This window comes from Rhea americana, unplaced genomic scaffold (assembly GCF_003343005.1).
Source record: "Rhea americana isolate MKP2758 unplaced genomic scaffold, rheAme1 scaffold_231, whole genome shotgun sequence".
NCBI classification, from domain to species: domain Eukaryota; kingdom Metazoa; phylum Chordata; class Aves; order Rheiformes; family Rheidae; genus Rhea; species Rhea americana.
Window position 1 is genome coordinate 40,548 of NW_028186348.1, and position 18,108 is coordinate 58,655.

The 18,108-nt window shown below is 44.6% G+C and overlaps 1 non-coding gene across 1 annotated transcript; it reads left to right on the top strand.

Annotated features, from left to right (window-relative positions):
* Positions 1-10,460: 10,460 nt before the first annotated feature.
* On the top strand, positions 10,461-10,533 carry TRNAF-GAA (transfer RNA phenylalanine (anticodon GAA)). Its single transcript has one exon. It is a non-coding gene; the product is annotated as a tRNA-Phe (tRNA).
* The last annotated feature ends 7,575 nt before the right edge of the window (positions 10,534-18,108 follow it).

Genomic DNA, 18,108 nt, shown 5'->3' on the forward strand with positions numbered 1-18,108 from the left:
TAATTATGTTCTTTCTGGGAAGTATTTTTGTTTTCATACTAATTCCCAACGTCCCCCGTGAATTGAGGCACGGCGCTCCAGACACAAGCAAAGGTCCCCAAGGGAAGCCTCTTACACTGCAATGGGCACAATTAAGCTGTGCAGTTGTGAATGTTTGGTTGTGAGGACTTAGCTACACTTTGTCAGCTCCTGCACAACGGTCTTCACCACAGCTCCTGTGCAGGACAGTAAGTCCTGCTTGTTTCACCTCACATGGTTGGTCTCATTCCCCTGACAGAACCTCTAGCAGAAATCAACTGACTGGGGTTTGTTGCAAAATTCAAGGCCATTTTATAACTGCCTTTGTTTAGTTAGCAGAATCTTGAGAATGTGCTATTTCCTCTATAAATGGAATACGTAGCTACAGATGATCTCATCCAATTACATGCCACAGCAGGGAAGTTGTAATCCTTCAGATCTGACCAAATTAGAAGTACAATAACAAAAACGATAGGAGTGCAATGTGCGTCCTGCACGTATTTACTAACATTAATTCATTAACTCTTGACTGGTCATGGAGATGACCCTGTCCTGAAGCACTACCCTGCTGAGGTAGTAAAGTAACAGCATTAACCTGCTGCTGCAGGTCAAAACTAAAAGAACTTATGGAACCAGCAGAGGCTATGGAAGGAAAAATTGGGCCTAGTGTTATTTCTATTTCCTTCCTTTATTTCAGCTTCTTAGTGATACTATCTGTGCTTGGGCTTTCTTCTAGTACAAATACGTCAGAGGTAGTTTCAGGTTCACTGTCAACTCTGGGATGCCCTGGAGAAGCGAGAGATCTTTTTGACCATTCCTGTGTGTTCACCAGCCTGCCAAATCCGAGGCATGGGTGTAATAAGACATCGAGCATGCACCTCCTTAGGTAAACTGTCTCATCAAATATGGTCAATACCCTAAATCCACTGCAGTAAATAATTTTCCCCTTAATGAACATGTTTAAGACAAGAGCTGTTAATTATGGTGGCTGCCCCATGCTCCTTGTCTACTACCTTGTCTGCTCACTAGAACAGACAGTGAGGCAGTGATCTACCCCTTGATTGCACAAAACCTGCGGGAGACAATCATTCTGCTACCAAGTTTCAAAATCACTGTAGTCAGCCCAGAGACCTTAAAAATGCTTGACTGAGACAGATAAATGATATGCTGAACACAGACGTGAGAAAGCAGCCATGTAGCCTCTTTGATAGTTTGGCAGTTCCCTCTTATGTGAATGGTGAGATTGCAAATGTAATTTATTCCAGTTTTTATGTAACTGTATTGCAATTGTTTTAAAATCTTGGTTTTTTTTCCTCAATTCACTGACAGGCTACTCTTCTGTCATCTCCTTGACAAATCAGTCTCAAGTCCTGCATCTAAATTACTGACTGTGGTTTACTCTGGTGAATCAGTGCTTGGACACGTTATTGTATGCATTCAGCACAGACTTCTGCACTGGACTGAGTTACATCAGTGTAAAGCTAGCAGAAGTGCCATGATGCAAAGCTCCAGGTTCGAGGAAGGTTTCATGGCTCTTCAGTCCAAATCTCCAAATCCAACCAGCCCCAGGTCTTGCAGTTCCCCTTCTTGTCCCACCCTGCAGGACCACTCTTTCTCTTAGGGACAAAGGAGAAGGAGCAAAACTAAGGTCCTTACAGAGGTCTTCCAACAGGGTCACAGGCTGATCTAATCTCCAGCAAGGAGACAGGTTCCCTGCACGAATATTGAATACCAATGGCTCAAAGAAAACTCCGTGTGTGCCCAAGTCTGGGCCATACAAGCTAACCCAGGTGAGGGCAAGCGTGCAGAGCTCGGCCTCGAGTAAGACCTCCTTTTCCAAGCACTTCACAGGTGTGCTGACTATGTGCAACAAAGGCATGTCTGGAATGATGCTAAGGAAATAATTGCATCTGGGTTATTAACATCTATCCAGGCTTGCATGGTACTCACCACTTCTCTGGGTGCTCTGAGCCCCCTCCATCCGGGGAGAATCACATGGAAGCTGGGAAAAGCCAGGATCTCTGCATGGTTTCCATTAGACCTCTCCTCTCTTGGTGCCTCAACTGTTAAGGAAGGAAAAGGAATGCAGCAAGTCATTTGATATATCACATATTAACTTCATTACATTGATTACTGAGTCCAACAGTTTTGAGTGTTGGGGCAATAGTTTCCCAGAGCCTGAGCATGGGGAAATCTGGAAACTCAACTCTGTTTTCCAATTCTTCCTTTTCACTGACAATAAAGGGGAAACTGTAATTACACTTGTCCTCAAGCACTTGTCCAGACAAATATTAATGTTATTCCAAAACTCATCCAGAACAAATTTAGCCCAACCTGGGGAAGTGTGACAAAGTGTGATTCCCAAGGGCAGGGAGCATTAAGGCTTAAGTACTGAAACATATAGATGACAAAAGAGAGAAATCAGCCTTAAGACAGTTAAACACATACACCTCTGCGTTAAGAGTTCAACCCAGATGATCAAAGACAACATTCATCTTTAAAAACAAAAGCCTCCCCCACTCACATGCAAAATAATGAAGCGTTTGGTTTTCTTTGCTTCTTTTAACTTCAATTCTAGTGAAAATGAAACGGTGGGATGCTTTTATACTGCTACTGGAATAGTAGCAAGACTTCTGCTCATTAGCAGTTGCACAAATTTCTCTGGCTGAAGGCTACCAAAGCACTCCTTTTCAGTGCTTTCAGTTCCCATTAGCAGCTATAACCTTGGGCAGCAGGAAGATCTGCGGTTTATATGAATATGCAAAATATATGTAACATCAGCTCCATCCGCCCCATGGTGGCAGGGGGCAACCCTTGCACCTCCAGCGAGCTCACTTCCAGCGTGAATCCGCTCTGAAGGTAGGACTCAGTGACAGTTCCCAGCTTCTGCAAAGAGCTGGAGGGTGCGTGTTTTATCTTCTACTATTGTGCTTTGTGCACAATATACAGCTACCAAAAAACAGACAACTGAGATTTTTCCAGCGGCATTCACCTACCTGATTAATACACTAAGGATTTCTCTAGCTGAAAGCAAAGCAAGTGTGATCATTTTCTGTCTAGCGCAATTGTTTTTTGGCAATTGCTTCAAAAATACAGAAGTGAAGCATTCAAGCACTTAGAGTTATGCAAGATGAGTGTAACACTCATCAGCCTGCAGGACAGCAGAGAGCAGCCGTTCTCCGCAGGCAGAGCTGCTTTCACTATGAGTGCTTTCCTCCTTCTAAGAGTACAGTTATTGGTCAGTGCTAGAAACCACTTTTTCCTCCCTTCATCAGGTCTTTTGCATTACAGTACTCTGAGGCCAAGCCAAGTTCCCTTTCCTTGCTGTGCTGCCTCTTACACCAGCACAGTAAATTCTCCAGAGCAAGATGTACTGTTGACAGGTTTTGTAGAATTACAGATAACTTCTGTGCATCCTAATCCCTGGTCCTGTTGTTGTTCTGAGTTTCACCCACAACCAGTGAAGCCGGAGGGAAAGCGTGCCCTGGGATAGAGAAAGGAGAAACCTGCCCTTGTGATTAAGCCTTTTTAGTAGAAGGCAAAAATGAATGAGGAGACTCAATGAATGAGCAAATCTTGTCTTTTTCTTTATATAGAAGTACCTCTCAGAGCAGATCCTTGAAGCATTGGTTAAATTTCCCCTAAATCAGCAAGCCAACTGCTAGATTACCTTCCATTAGCAGTTGCCTTCAGGGAACAGTCTCTCACACATCAATACTATCTCCTGCATTAGCGTAACTGATCTTTCAGGCTTGGTAAACAAAGAAAAAGATTACAAAAAACAATGCAATGAATATTACAAGAAAGAGCATGAAGGGGCAGGAATCCTTCCACTCCAAGAGCCATCTCTTTCTCCTCCTTTGATACACTTACCACCACCAGAGTTCCCAGAAACACCATGGCTGAAGCACTTACGCTGGGAGGAGGAGAAGCTAGTAGCAAGGGTCACCCATTAAAGATTTCAGATTTAGAGACACATTTTCCCTTTTGGAAAACAAAACAAAACAACCAGGTGCAGGGAGCTGGCCTCCACAGACCTTTTCTTTGGAGAAACCTGCAGGTTGGGAAAAGCCTCAGTATCCTCCTCTCGCTCCGTGGCTGAGACCAAATTCCCATTACAAAAGTTGTCTGGCTTTTTGTTGTTTCTGCTTGTAGCACTGCAGGTTATTCCACTGTTATAGCATCAGGGTGAACATCACGGTGAACATCGTCTTTATCATGCGTCAGTAAAATTCAATAACAAAAATTAACTAACTAGAACACACAAGTGATGGGATCAGCATCCCAGTTCTGTAGGACTGCACGAGAAATGATAAGCTTTTCAGTGGTAAATGACTGCTTTTTCATTTCATCTGCAAATAAGCTAAAGCAGCAGATGGGGAGTGCATAAAGTGATGACCTTACTTGTTATCCTCCCTGCAAGTCAAAAGCGGTGTCAGAGTGACACCCCTTCCCACGAGCACTCGCTCTGGGATTTGCAGTGAGGTTTAAATGCGAAGGAGCTGCAAGCATCCGTGTCTACCTCTCTAAAACGAGGCTCATATTAAGGTCTGAGTAAGATGTGGAAGTTATTACAAACAGCTCAAAGAATGGTGAAAATAGCTAATCAAAAGAAGTGCATGTAATTGTTCTGAAGGCAGAAGCAGCATACATTAGGATCTGTGAAGGTCGTTCTCTCTTGTGAAAGCACAGCTAGACGAGACGTGCTAGGGAATGCACTCGGCATGTTACCGATGGAAAAAGAGTGGGGACAGCACGAAAGCAACATTTACGACTACGTGCAACCTTCTAGAGACAACAAAATAGCTGTTAGTCATCGACGCGAAGCTGAGGAGACCTGAGGATGGGTGAATGACAAACGAGCTCTGGGCTCTCATGTATCCCTTTGGGGCATGGCAAAAATACGTCTTCAAATTAGGGTCAGCACAGGAGCCGATTCTCTGTTATCACTGTTCTCTAAAGAATGCTTTCTTCCACGCGTGCAGAATGCCATGCCGCTAGAAACTGGGCTGAACCAGGCCCCCCGCTCTATAGGAGAGCACAGCTGGCTGGAGCATCTCAACACACTTCCTTCCCTGCTTTGTTCTCACAAATGTCCCGAGCGGCCGTTTCTAGCATTCACCCATCCTCACTGTGCAGGCATTTCACTGTATCTCACCTAATCTTCACTTTCCACAAGTTAAGGTGGCTGCACTTTGTCCTCCATGCCGTGAGGGCAAGGCAAATGCCCAGTATGACTATTTGTGTGGTTGTTTCAGGGATTAACCCATTCCCCTCAGACTTTGATGATAACACCGACCCCAACGCTCTCCTTTAGCCACATGAAGGCTCATGACCCATTTGAGGAAGCTGAGTCAGGCAATGAAACATGTTTTTGAGGGAGAAAACCACTAACCAGGAGCTGCGAAGCTATTTCAAGCCCAGTGCAGACCTTGACTGATCACCACAGGTTTTCCACGACAGCAGTCTAGCTTTCGCCTGTACATGACTGAGTGTCACAGAAGGTAGAACAGACGTGACAACACGTAGTCACCTCCCTAGACACAGAGAGACAACAAACGACCAGCTCACTCTTCCCTTAGAGAAGAGGTTTATTATTGCAAATGCTCCCACTTAGAGGAGCCCAAGAGTCATATTTGAGACATCCTACACTAGCAAAGCTCCCACTTACGGGTGTCTTTGTACAACAGTGTATAATTTGCCAACCAATATTATGCAAAAATACTTGGATGTTGTCACACTCACTGATTAATTTGCTTTTGACAGTGCACCTCTTTGGGAGCACAGTTAGTATTTGGGAGATCCTTGCAGGGTCTCTCACTTGCCTGGGGGTGGAAGGCACTAGGAAACCCTTCCTCATGACCAGCAGCAGCCAGAAGGTCAAGGCTTTGCTGTGTGCAGGAGTGCCCCACTGCCCATGCCTACCTGGCATCAGTTCCTTCGGACACCTCAGGATAAAGCACTCTGCACAATTTTGGGTGAATGCGTCCTAGTGGCTCTATTTTGGCAATATTTGATTTTACATCGAGAAATCACGTAATGAGCACATGCCAGAAACTAGCTTGTTATGAGCCTTTTCACCACTGGAAAATTTGCTTTTTCTGTGTGCTCTGTTCCACAGAGTGACGCCAGAGAGACTTCTGATGACAACTGAGTCTTGGACATGTTTAACTTGGGCCAGGCACAGCTGTCCTGGCACACAGCAGTGCTTCATGCCGCCGGCTGTCCCTGTGGGTTCCCAGACCATCCGAAAGTCACAGCGAACCCCAGCATCAGGTCCAAGCTCCTGTCTCACAGTGACATCCACGCTTAGGCAAGAGCATGTTGTAAGTCCTTGTGCGGATGTTATCTGAGGACTTAAAACTTTAGAAATGTAAGATGAAAACTGAGGTTGGAATTTTTAGAAGAATCTGAAAGAACCAGTTCCTCAGATTGGTTGATTACACATTTAAATGTTTCAGAAAAACTCTAGTCTAACTGAGAATAACGTGCTCTAATCACAGGCATTGCCAATTAAAGTATCTGTCAAACAAGCAGAAGGAAGGGAATCAAACCAGTGCAGACATAAGTATTTTAATATTCATTTTCACTGACAAACATACTACGCAGATTAATAATGTCAAAGGACACGGTTCCTTTGACCAGTTAATATTTTCTACTTTGTACAGTTAAGTGCCTCAAAGCATAAAAGCAGGTCTGCTGTTTTACAGAAATTTAGACGGGAGAAGGACGAAGCAACGCTTAGAACCTAGGAACCTCGCACAATGCTGCATCGTGCTTGTACCTGTCGCGAGATCTTTGGGAAATACTAACCACAATGAACTATTTTAACATTCTGATATTTTAAATCAGTCAGAATCCCCTTTTGGTTATTACGAGACCTCACGTTACTGTTATGAAGCCCTTTAAGTTTCTGAAGACTAGCAAGAAATTGAAATTAAATTTTAATTTTAAATTGTGTGGCCTATTCTTAATAGGGCTGAGGCAAGGAGGAGAGTGCAAGAGGGTGGTGTAAACAGCCTCAAGGGTATGAACAACTTCACGGACGTTGTAACAACTTCAGCTTCTGGACAGAGAGCTCTCTCTCCCCCAAGCAGCACAAGGCTCCGCCAGGTTTCGTATTGCACATCTGGCACCTTCTCAGACTGCTCAGAGGTGAGGAAAACTCTGCAGCAGAGGGGAAAGAAGTAACCGCAGAGGTTAGAAATGTTCCCTCTCTTCACCTGCGTCTCCCTAAGCTTTGGCAGAGGTCTGCATTGATACTGGAAACCATCGCTTCCCAAAAGCAGTTAGTACGGCAGGGCCAGGCTCCTATCGCCCCTGCAAATTTAGGGTCCTCACCGCAGCCAGGAGACTCCTACTCTGTTGTGACAGGGCCAGTGACCACCTGCTTCTACTACAGCCCACTCTAAGTGCATTTTGGCCAAATTTCCATACTGTCTTTCTTATTAGTATGCTTACCACAGGATGATTTTCCATGGTCATCTTGTATTGGAAAAAAAGATATTTTGTAGAATCAAATCTTTACGTGTCCCTTAGAACCAGCCAGTGCTGAGGGTACATCAGGAGGTTCAGGTCTCACCTGGATCCATGCAGAGACAGTTGTTAGTTTCCCCTCTGAATGAGCAGGCAAACTTGGGATGGGCTGGAATAAACCCAACTCATTAAGGTATACGAGCACATGCTATACTTAGGGTTATCTCAACCTCTTTTTTTTTTAAAAAAAAAAAGCAAGGAACTCCTTGTAGAATCATTTCTGGGATTCAGGAGCACAAGACATTCTGCACATCACAAATGCTCATAACAGTTGTCGCCTGGTCCACTTCCTCACACAGCACAGTTGAGTGATTTGAAAATCACTAAAACATTTCAAAAGCAACAAGATGCTTAAGTCATCAAGAACGATGCCCTTCAAGACCTGAGAGAGTGGTAGTTACTACAGCACAATTCCACAGCAGAAAAAGGGGAGAAAATAAACTTTACGGCTGAAAATGGCTGGATCAAGATAGAAAATCGCTTATGTGGACTATTATCAAGCTTAAATAACAAAAATCTATTCATCTGTTCCAAGATTTCTTCGTATTTTCACATGCAGTTAGAAGAGAGGGTAAGAGGGTACAATCTTTTAGGAGAGATGGTGGATGGGTCATTCATCCACAGTCTCTCTTCGACCTCTACTTGGGCAGGAGGTGAATACACAGACACTTTGTACAGTGGAATATAAATCTTCAGACTGGAGAACAGATCACCTCCAGATCAGTGGAATTCCATATACAAAGTTCAGTTCCCTTCAGGCTACAGCTCTTATAGAAAATGGATGGAATTCTGGCTGCAATTAATTAGTAGCTTGAGAACAAAAGCAATTTCTTACAGATGTTTCATTTCTTCCTGCACATAAGGTGTTCCACTATGTATAAAATTGCAGTTAGTCAAGGGCAAGAAACCAACCACCAAGAATTTTGTGATCATGGAAGAAGTTTGCAGCTACTCTTGTTAGAGCATTTATAGTCTATCCAGGGACCCACAGGCATGTTTACTTCCTTTCAGTGTCTTGAGAAAGGTTTCCTTATCTTGAGAATATTTGCATGTTTTGCTCCTGAAATTAGTACAGAACTATTTTAAATCAGTTTCTATCTCTGCTAGCTCAGTTTTGCTCTGACTGCAGCAAAACCCAGAAGAAACTCCCAATTTCACTGAATGCACAAAAAGCAAATAAACTCTATTTGTGCCTTTGCAGAAATGTAGTGCACAAGTTGGTGCATCTTCTATGACTTTTGAGGAACTGATAAAGCTTGGTGTGAACTGGAAAATTCTTCTATTTCACAACTCCTACAAGTATTCACACATACCCACTGTGGGATACTCAAAAACACCGTAACTCAGAGGGGGTTGGTAACTGCAATAACATAAATAGAAAAGACCTGGCCCCAGCAAGCCTGACCAGCTAGGAACTTTGTTAGCTGGCATCACGCAAGGAGCCGTAGAAAATGTTTGCCTTTGACACAAAAGAAGGAATTTGGGCCTTTGTTACCAGGAAAATGAGGCAGCCAAGCCTCATAACATGTTAATTTACTAAATTTAGACCAGATAAGCAAGAATAAGAAATCTAAGAGGCAGAAGTTTCTAAACAGCAAACTAGCACCATCACCGCTTTTCACCTCAAGCTGGTGACTGTCATTTTAAGTCCTGTCCCACATTTTGTCCTTCACCATCTCTTCTTCTGTTGTACTTGAAATCCAAACCACTGTATTCAAATATTTAACACTGGTCTAAAATTTGCTTTGTGGCATAAAAGACAAGGCCTGGTAGGAGCAAAGCACTCACACCACAGACAAGAATTAAAACTGAAATATAACGAAGTTGGCAAATTTTTTTCTTAGTCTTATTTTTATTGCAGAGCTTTGAGTGCATGGGAATTTTAAAAAATCCTAAGCTCTAAGCCAATTCTCATATGAAAATATTTTGATTAAGAATGCAGGTAACATGTTTCCAGGTCTTATAGTTGCAGTGATAGCTTTTAAGTATGATACAAAGACTCATATGCTAGGAATGATAGAAAAACTTCCCTAAAAATAAAACCTAAATTGACCTTGCAACATTTCTCAATGTTAGGATCAGCAGTTTATTTTCTTTGATAAACATCAGCAAAAAGGTTTTTATTAGTAGGAGACACCATGAGCTACTGCTAAACCAGCCACCCTATACTCCACTGGTTAATAGCTTCAAGGAAGCTCTCATTAAGCCATAGAAACTGCATCTCAGGCCAAGAGCTACTGTCATTCTTAGCAGACCAATTTGTCACACCAGCACCTCACAGCTCAGTTTTCCCTGCTCTGACAAAGCACTACTAGAGTGAGTGTTATTTTACCAGCAACTACTTACTCTATGAAAACGTGTATTATGGAACCTAGGAGCTCTTCACAACTACATTATCAGTCTCTGCAGTCATTTCTCCTCAGATCGCTTCCTGAGGGGAAAAGAGGTCAACTGATCTCTCCACAATTCTATGATTCAGGGCTCTTAAGTTCAGAAACCATCTAAGACAATGAAATAAAAAAGGTGCCTTTGGCTTCCTAGATCTGCTTATTGCACCTTCAGATAATAGGCAACACTGACCTCAGCAAGAAACTTGTTTTCCTTCATGCCTTTTGTGAGAGCACTATCTACGCTGGACCAAGCTTTCACACCAGAGCCACATCTCTGTCCAGATGCCTCCATTTGGGCTCTATTGCCATGTCACATGGGCCAGATCTTCCCCAGATGAAAAGCCAGTGGTCTGTCCTTCCCATCAAGAATGACTGGTCATCAGGGTCTCTGTGGTGCAACAAGCAGTGTATTCAGCTGTTAACTGAAAGCTTGGTGGTTCAAGCCCACTGAGGGATGGTGCCCTTGTGGTGGGGTGCCTGGGCACTGTGCTGCTTGGCACTCTGGCTTCTGTAGGGGCTGAAGGAGCTCAGCTGGGAGAGTGTTAGACTGAAGATCTAAAGGTTCTTGGTTCAAGCCCAGGCTTCAGCAAGGGGGTGGGGGGTTGTCCTTGTTGTTCCTTCTCTGGAGATATTCAAAGCCTGCCTAGATGCAGCACTGTCTAACATGCTCTATGTGACCCTGCTTGAGCAAGGATGGGGTGGGGGGTGGACTAGATGATCTTCACAGGTCCCTTCCAACCTTACCCATTCTATGATTTTGTGATTTCCTTTCAAGAAAAAGTAGGGGAAAATTAGTGTTGCAAGACATACCGTCTTCTGCAAATCATTAAATATAGATATAATTTGTAAACTTTATTAGGTGAGTGGGACATAGAGACTATGTGGTAACACTAGATAATGCCTTTTGGATCAAAATCTGTTCTCCTTTCTTCAAGTGTCAGTTTGTTTAGATTATTCACATTTAAATAGCAGCACTCTTCTGGCTTACAAAAGTGGTAGGAAAATGTTGGCTTACTGGATTCGTTTTCTTATCTTTCCTGGACTCATCATGGAATGAAAACTCACAAAACTGACCAACAGAAACATGACTAATAGAGAGAGAGAGAGAAAAAAAAAAACACCCAGATCTCATCAGGAGTTTATGAAAAAGTGGTTTCCCTGGCCTGCTTCTCTAACCATTGGTCTTCTGCAAGCTCAGCCTTCCCCTTGTCTACTCCCGTTCACGCATCATACCCCTTACCTGGTTATCCCACAGCACATCCCATCTGTTTTGTCCCCTCTCAGTAACAGGGGTCTCTCTCTGAAACGGTCTCTAAAATCTCCTATTCCCATAACACACACCACTGTTGCTCTCGAAACAGGACCTCTCTGGTGCAGTCAGGCCCTCTGCCCCTCATGGCAAGCAGCAGGTGGTGGGTGAAGGCCAGGGTGGAAGAGCTGCCTGTGCGCCAGCCCAGAGCTGCTTGCCTGGGAGGGGGGTGAGGCACCCACCCACCACACCGCGCAGCCCCCCGAGGCCCAGCTCACGCTTTTGTCCTTCAGTTCAGAATTGTCAAGTAAAAGAATATTAATATACTGATCAAAAGTATTTGAAAAAAGGTCATGGAAATCTTACTTCTTTCATGAGGTCTTCTCTAGGAAAAGTAAGAAAAGAAAGTTGAGAACTTACTTATTGCCTCAGTATTGAGTGATGCCTCAAAACAAACTTGACTGCTTTATCACTCAGGCTTGCAAACACTTACTCATGGACGTACATCGAGCTGCTCCTGCGGAGGTGGCTTCCAAGGGCCTCCAGTGGAAGCAGATGTTGCAAGCAGATTTCATAACAGACTTTATGGAGTGCTAGGTCATTCCAACAAGATTTATGACCTTTTTTTCAGTATTCTTATGATGTAAGCCACTGATTTACAGGGATCGTTAGGAGTTCTGCTTGAGTAACTTGGACATAAATAGGATCTTGAAGGTATGCCAGGTTTTCCTGTAGTGTAAGCTGGCATAGGTCCACACAATTTGAAAGAGCTTTTCTGATTTACAACAGCCGCCTATTGGGGCCATGGTATTTACTATACTTTACAAGGAATATAACTGCAGGGAAAATTGCTCCAGATTGTGTTTCTATAGTACCTGCTGCTGGCCATCTGTGCCGCATTCAAGAGATATTAGGCCCCAGTCTCATCTCGCATATACCCACTGCTGACTTCTGTGGGTTATTGCTGGTCTGGACTCGCCTGGGCCAGAAGAGAATTAAGTCCACTGTCTAGACCGTTTATAAACGAAATGCTTCAGCCAGAACCCTTGCCAGCACTCTGCAGGAGCAAGCCTCAGGGCTCCTGGCTTCCCTTTTGTACTTGCACATTCACAGACCCCTTTCTTCAGGCAGCTTACAGATCCAGGCAGGTGCCTTATTTGCCCATGCTTAATTAAACACTCTGAGGGTCCAGCTGTACAAGAAACTGTGCCCTCCATAAAAAATACACCTATCCTTAGGAAAGTACTACCACTGTAGAGGACAACAATATAAGAAGGCAGAAAATATTAGTCACGTTATTTGTAATGGTACTTATAAAATCATAAAGTCCACAAAACCAGCTGTCACCAACATCATATCAGATCAAAATCACTTAGCTTTTGCTCAGTGGTGCTGCTGAGGGCATAGGCAAAGGAGCAATCTGGAATGCTATTAAAGAGTGTATCTGAGCCTACAGAGCTAGCAATAAATCATTTTTCAGGAATAACCACCTTCCTCAGCTGGAGGCAAAAGGTCTTCCCCAGCAGGGCCTTACCTCAGAGGGAAAACCAGGAGGTCCAGTCCAGTCACAGGATGTACTGGAGAAGCCCTGGGGAGGCAGAGGGTGCAGTGTGAGAGAGAAGTGGAGGTGGTTCAAACTCTTATCCTGATTTCCAAAATATTTGCTGGTAATACGTGTTGGAGGAACAGCATTTGAGATGAGCTCCCAGAGGTGGAAAAGTGAATGCCAGCCTCCTGCACGGTGGACATTTTACGAGAGGCTCCACAGACCCGGTGAAAGGGACTGTGGTTTGTGCCAGCAGATTCTGGGCAGGTTTTTCGGGGGCATTTTGCTCCTCTGGTGATTAAACACGTGGAGAGTACAGCGCACTGAAGCCTGGAAATATTGCCGGAAAACCTCAACACCTAAGGACAGAGAGAGGATAAAAGCCACAGCACCACCTCATTTTTGTCCAGTTTATACCCTTGTTTATATTTCCAAAGCCCATGCCTGCTGTAACCTCTCCGGAGAAGTCTCTGGAAGAGGCAGAGTGCTGACAGCAAACCCCTCACGCTCAGCAAGCTGCCGGTCCCGAGGGAGCAGCCGAGGAGCTGCTTGCATGGGCCCGGGGAGAGGGCAGGAACGGCAAGCTCAGCTCGGGAGCAAGGCAAGCTCAACTGCCAGTCGACGTTCAAAGCAGGTGTGAGAAAGGTAACAGTGGAGACGGTCAGCTTTCTTTTCTACCTGCAGCGGGGAGAAAATCCATCTCATCAACCAGTTTTCGACATGCAACTTTCGCCCAGTAAAGGCTGCAGGGGAGTAACCTGCTGCTTTCTCACACTAGCAAACGGCAGTGACACAGAGCATCAGGGGCTCCCCGGGCAGCTGCGCACTCGCTCTCTGGATTAGCACAGGGATGCGTTAACAGCTCCACGCCTGCCGCAAGCTGGAACTTCTTCCTCACTTTTAACGTGAGTGCCTGTAATATGCGGATCCCCAGAAAACGAGCACAAATGCATTCTGGTTTGGTGCGTTTGGTCTCTCTCCTCTCTCTCAGTGGCCGAGCACAGCAGCTCGCCTTCGCGCGAGCTGGAGGATGCTCAGCACAGGTAGACTGTGAAGGCCCTGACCCTCACGCACAGCGGGAGTCTCTACATCCCGCATACCTGCAGGTTGACGTGAATGTAAGCGCTCATGTTTTTGCCTTTTTTCTCTGCCCTGTGATGTAAAGAGACCTTGTGTAAACAGCAGAGTCTCATCCGGAGACAGAGGATGAGCGTTAGCATGTGAGAGCGTGGAGCTAGAGCTCCTCTGCAGACCCGCAGCAGACACCGGCGAGGTGAGTGAGCACAGCACACATTCTAGCAAAGAGATTTTGGTGGAGGGCAGCCATCCTTTACTTGCTCTGCTTTCCTTCTCCAGTTTCCCTCAAGTCCTATAGGTGCAATTCACAGAGTAAGGAAAAAGCCAAGGCAAGCAACGTTTCCCTCAGAGGCGTGTTAGATGGTCCCAGGAGTTAGGCTCTCAACAACCATTTCATAACTGGCATAAAAACATTGTGAAGGAAAGGTCAAAAGCAACCCGAGTAAAAGCATCATAAAGAATGTTAGTACCTTCCAGCAGTCTGGATCAGCAAGCCCTCCACGTGGTGGTAGGATGTATAAGCTAATTAACGCAGTCAGGATGCTAATACTATGTCACCCACCTCTGTGGAGAAGCACCCTGGCCTGATAGAAAGTAGGACATTTTTATAATGCCAAAATGGTGATTTCCCATTTTATAAAAAAATCTCTATGTTTATAACAGGTGCATAAGTTCCTAGACCAGAAAAAGAGGAGGAGAGCAGTGATCACATGTCTGAGTAGAGATGAGAACAGAAGCAATCCAAGCAGTTTCCCAAAACAGCAAGACATTTCTGAAAAGCTTCCTTCCTCATCTGCGCCCTCTTCATGCCACTTCTCCAAGGTTGGATGGGGCATGTGATACAGTGTAAAGACCCTCTTACATCTTTTCTTTAATCACTCTGTTGACTTACCAGTTGAAGCTTTCTGCTGGATCCTTTTCTTCTGTTTGCTCCCTTTGCCGCATGAGCCAGTACTGGCAGAGGTGGGCTGGTTTAGTGCCGAGAGGTTGCAGGGCCTCTGCTCCTCCTCTGGCCGCTTGGCAGGTGCCCTTGGCACCCAGCCTGGTGTGGAGCGTGCAGCTGATGCCATCTGAAGCACCTCACAGTTCTTTCCGAGCAGTGCACAGACGTGTGCATGTGCATTCCCATGGATCTGCTCGCCGGGGCTGGGAGCATCAAGCGATATGAACATATGGCACAGCAATGCTTCAAAGAGTCAGAAGATTCCCCAGAGGCATCTGGTGTATCTACTGCAAGACCACCGTCAGTGCTTAAAACCAAGGCATAAGCCAACGTGCAGAGAACCCAAGGAAGTTTCGCATTGACTTCAGAGGGAATTGTGCTGACCTTTAATGCACAGGCAACACAATTTAATTACAACTTTATTAAGCTTAGTCTGGTTCTCTAGTATTTATTCAAGTAATTGCAAGCTATTAATCCACTAGGGCTGAGTATAACGGGGATATTTGATTTCGTATCCCTCAGGTACGCTTTCTAGATGAAGAGAATTAAGACAGTGATGTTCACAGGTGGTTCAGTTGCTGCCGCAGCCAAGGGGCTGCCTGTTGTGAATATGCTGCAGCGAGAGCTAGTTCTGTGGAGCAGAGACGAGGGGAGATCCCGCTCGCTGCAAGAACGAGAACGTGCCGCAGGCGTTCACTCGCCTCAATAGCCACTTGGCATTGGCGGCCTCCAAGCACTTTGCAAGGCCTCAGAGCTGCCGGATGCCAGCTTCAAGTAACTTATGGACTTCAAAAGATAACTGTAAAACAATTCTTCTGGAACAGAGTTAAAAAACAAAGAAAAGGAAAAAGCCATTTCTCTAATTTCACAGCAGTTATCACCTTGTTTTTCTACAATACACTGAAAACCTTTTTCCATATTTCCTTCTCTTTTTAGACTTTGCAAATACAGGATGCTTAAAAACCAGCTGTCTCAGTTAAATCCAGATTAACTCTGTAAAGGGTTACATGTCTCTGCCTAAATGCCCATTGATTTCAATAGCACAGGAACTGGCTGAAACGCTGCGCTGAGCAGCTCCTGCAGCGCTCGCTCAGCAGCCATCGCCCTTCCTCCTCGTCTCAGCAAAACGCGGCACCTCGCGCAGGGAAGTCGCGCCTTTCCACCCCTGCTCCACATCAGCAGTCCTCAAATCCTGAAATGCTGGAAAGAGCAGACTTTCCCGAAGAACCTCGGTTCAGGGATGGCAAAACATCTGAGCAAAACCTTTTTGTATTCCCGCGTTAGAAATTGCAACGCTTGCAACCCTTTTCTGCTCTTGCTAGGAGCTCTGTTTCTGGTATTTGCTGCTTCTTCTGGGCTTAGGCCCGGGCATACCTCTGATAATACTACTTTATAAAGCATTTTAAGAATACAGTTTGAACAAAGATATAAATTTACTTCATTTAACAATAGAAGAATAAGAAATTTAAGGTACAATATGACATTTTTTCATTTTTCTTACTTGAATTTCTCTTGTTCTATCACCATTTCAGAACATTGCATTCTTCTATTTTATTTTGTGCAAACCAAAAATTGTTTTTAAACTGTGATTTATGTCTCTTTCCTTTGCCATCTACTTTTTCTTTCCCTACTTCCCCTTTAAGCTATGACTTAGCCTCCTTCCTCTGTCTGGGATCATCTTCTACAAATATTTGTGAGCAATCAGACCTTTCCTCTCGTTCCTGTGAACCAGTTCAGAAGTTCAGGGGCACACTGGCAATAAGAGCCAAGGGAAGCTGACTACTCCAGGGGACAGGCGGTGGAAGCGTTCACTTAACCAAAACAAGGATCAGCAGTCAAAGTCTCTTTATAGAGAAAACAACCCTTTTATGGCTAGGTTCAGGTAGCTGCTGTGTGCGTCCTTTCTTGACAGAAGCACCTCTGTCTCAAGCAGCTTGAAGACGGTGCCCTCCCAGACGTGTCCTACAGGACCCAGCTGGGTGGGGAGGAGAGCACCTTTTGGGTACTCACGCTTGGCTGCTAGCGGCCGGCAGGCAAAGGAGTTCAGACACGGCAAAGCGGATTCAGCAGAAAGGGCAAACTCATCCAAGCCCTCCTTGGCTTGTTTGTCCAGGTGCTGAAGGAGAGAGGTACCAAATGAGCTCCCCGAGTCAGTGCACTCCTAAACATTATCGCTTGTTTTATTTGGTCCTTTTTGCCAGGAAAGAGTGAGGCGACTCTGCCGAGAATGCAGATTTCCAACTCAAGTGCGCTAGTCAAGGGCCCACACTGTGACTTGTTCTTTCAGGTTAATGCTAGCAGCTCTGGAGAACGTGACTGTCAGCCTTTCCAACTGCCAAGTTTCGCAAATCACTTACCATAGACTGATTAATAAATATAACAAGGAGTCTTGGCACTGGAGTACTCTACATTGTAGAAATTAGCACTTAGAATTTATAGCGTGACCTTGTAACTGGTAAATCAAGTTAACAAGTACTATGCAGCCTAAAAGTAACATCCATCATCGTCATTAGTCATTCAAGTCAAAATGAAGTTTTACACTGCTGGTAAAATAAATTTAATCTAATTTCAATTTCAGAAACCATCTGCATGTCATGAAATTAGATTTATAAGAGGAAAAATAGATCAATTTCCTCCTCACTTAGCTGAAGTAAATTATACATGTTCATATAAACATTGTCACCGTACTTAATTTTTCAATTTCTTTTTCTTGGGAAGAAAGTTATTAGCAAAGCAATCAATGACTGCCCAGAAAGAATGAAGTAATCTGGAACATCATCTGCCTCCTGCCCCATTACTAATCCCGGTCACGAAGTCTAGTGGGAGCAGTCTGAGTTTTCAGTTATGAAGGAAAATGCTCCAGGAAAGTCTCTGGAACGATGGTTGTTTGCAGCAGTCCACAACATGCTGCTTGTGCCACCACCTTCTCTGCAGTGCTTTCGATAACTCGTAACCTCTGCTGCTCCGAGAGAACCGATTGGGACTGCACAGGCACAGGAGAGTAGGAATCACAGCAGATTACATAGAGAACAGAGGATAGTGGCCATAATTTTGTATAAACTATAAACCATCTGGGAGGTGTATAATAATATTTAGAGTAGAGATAAGGTTGTACAGAGAGGCACCTCTCAGACTTCTGCTTCCCAGCAGACCACAAAGTACATGCTGGCACAGATATCAAGGGGTGTCTTCCTCTCCCATCCTCAAATTTTCAGGCATAAACAAAATTCAGTCAAGTCTCCCCTCTCTTTTCTATGCATCAAATAACTCTTCCTTAAAGGCAAGCCAGACTCCTTCCTTCCACACTAAGGATGCCTTTTTTTTTTTTTTTTTTTTTTTTTTTTTTTTT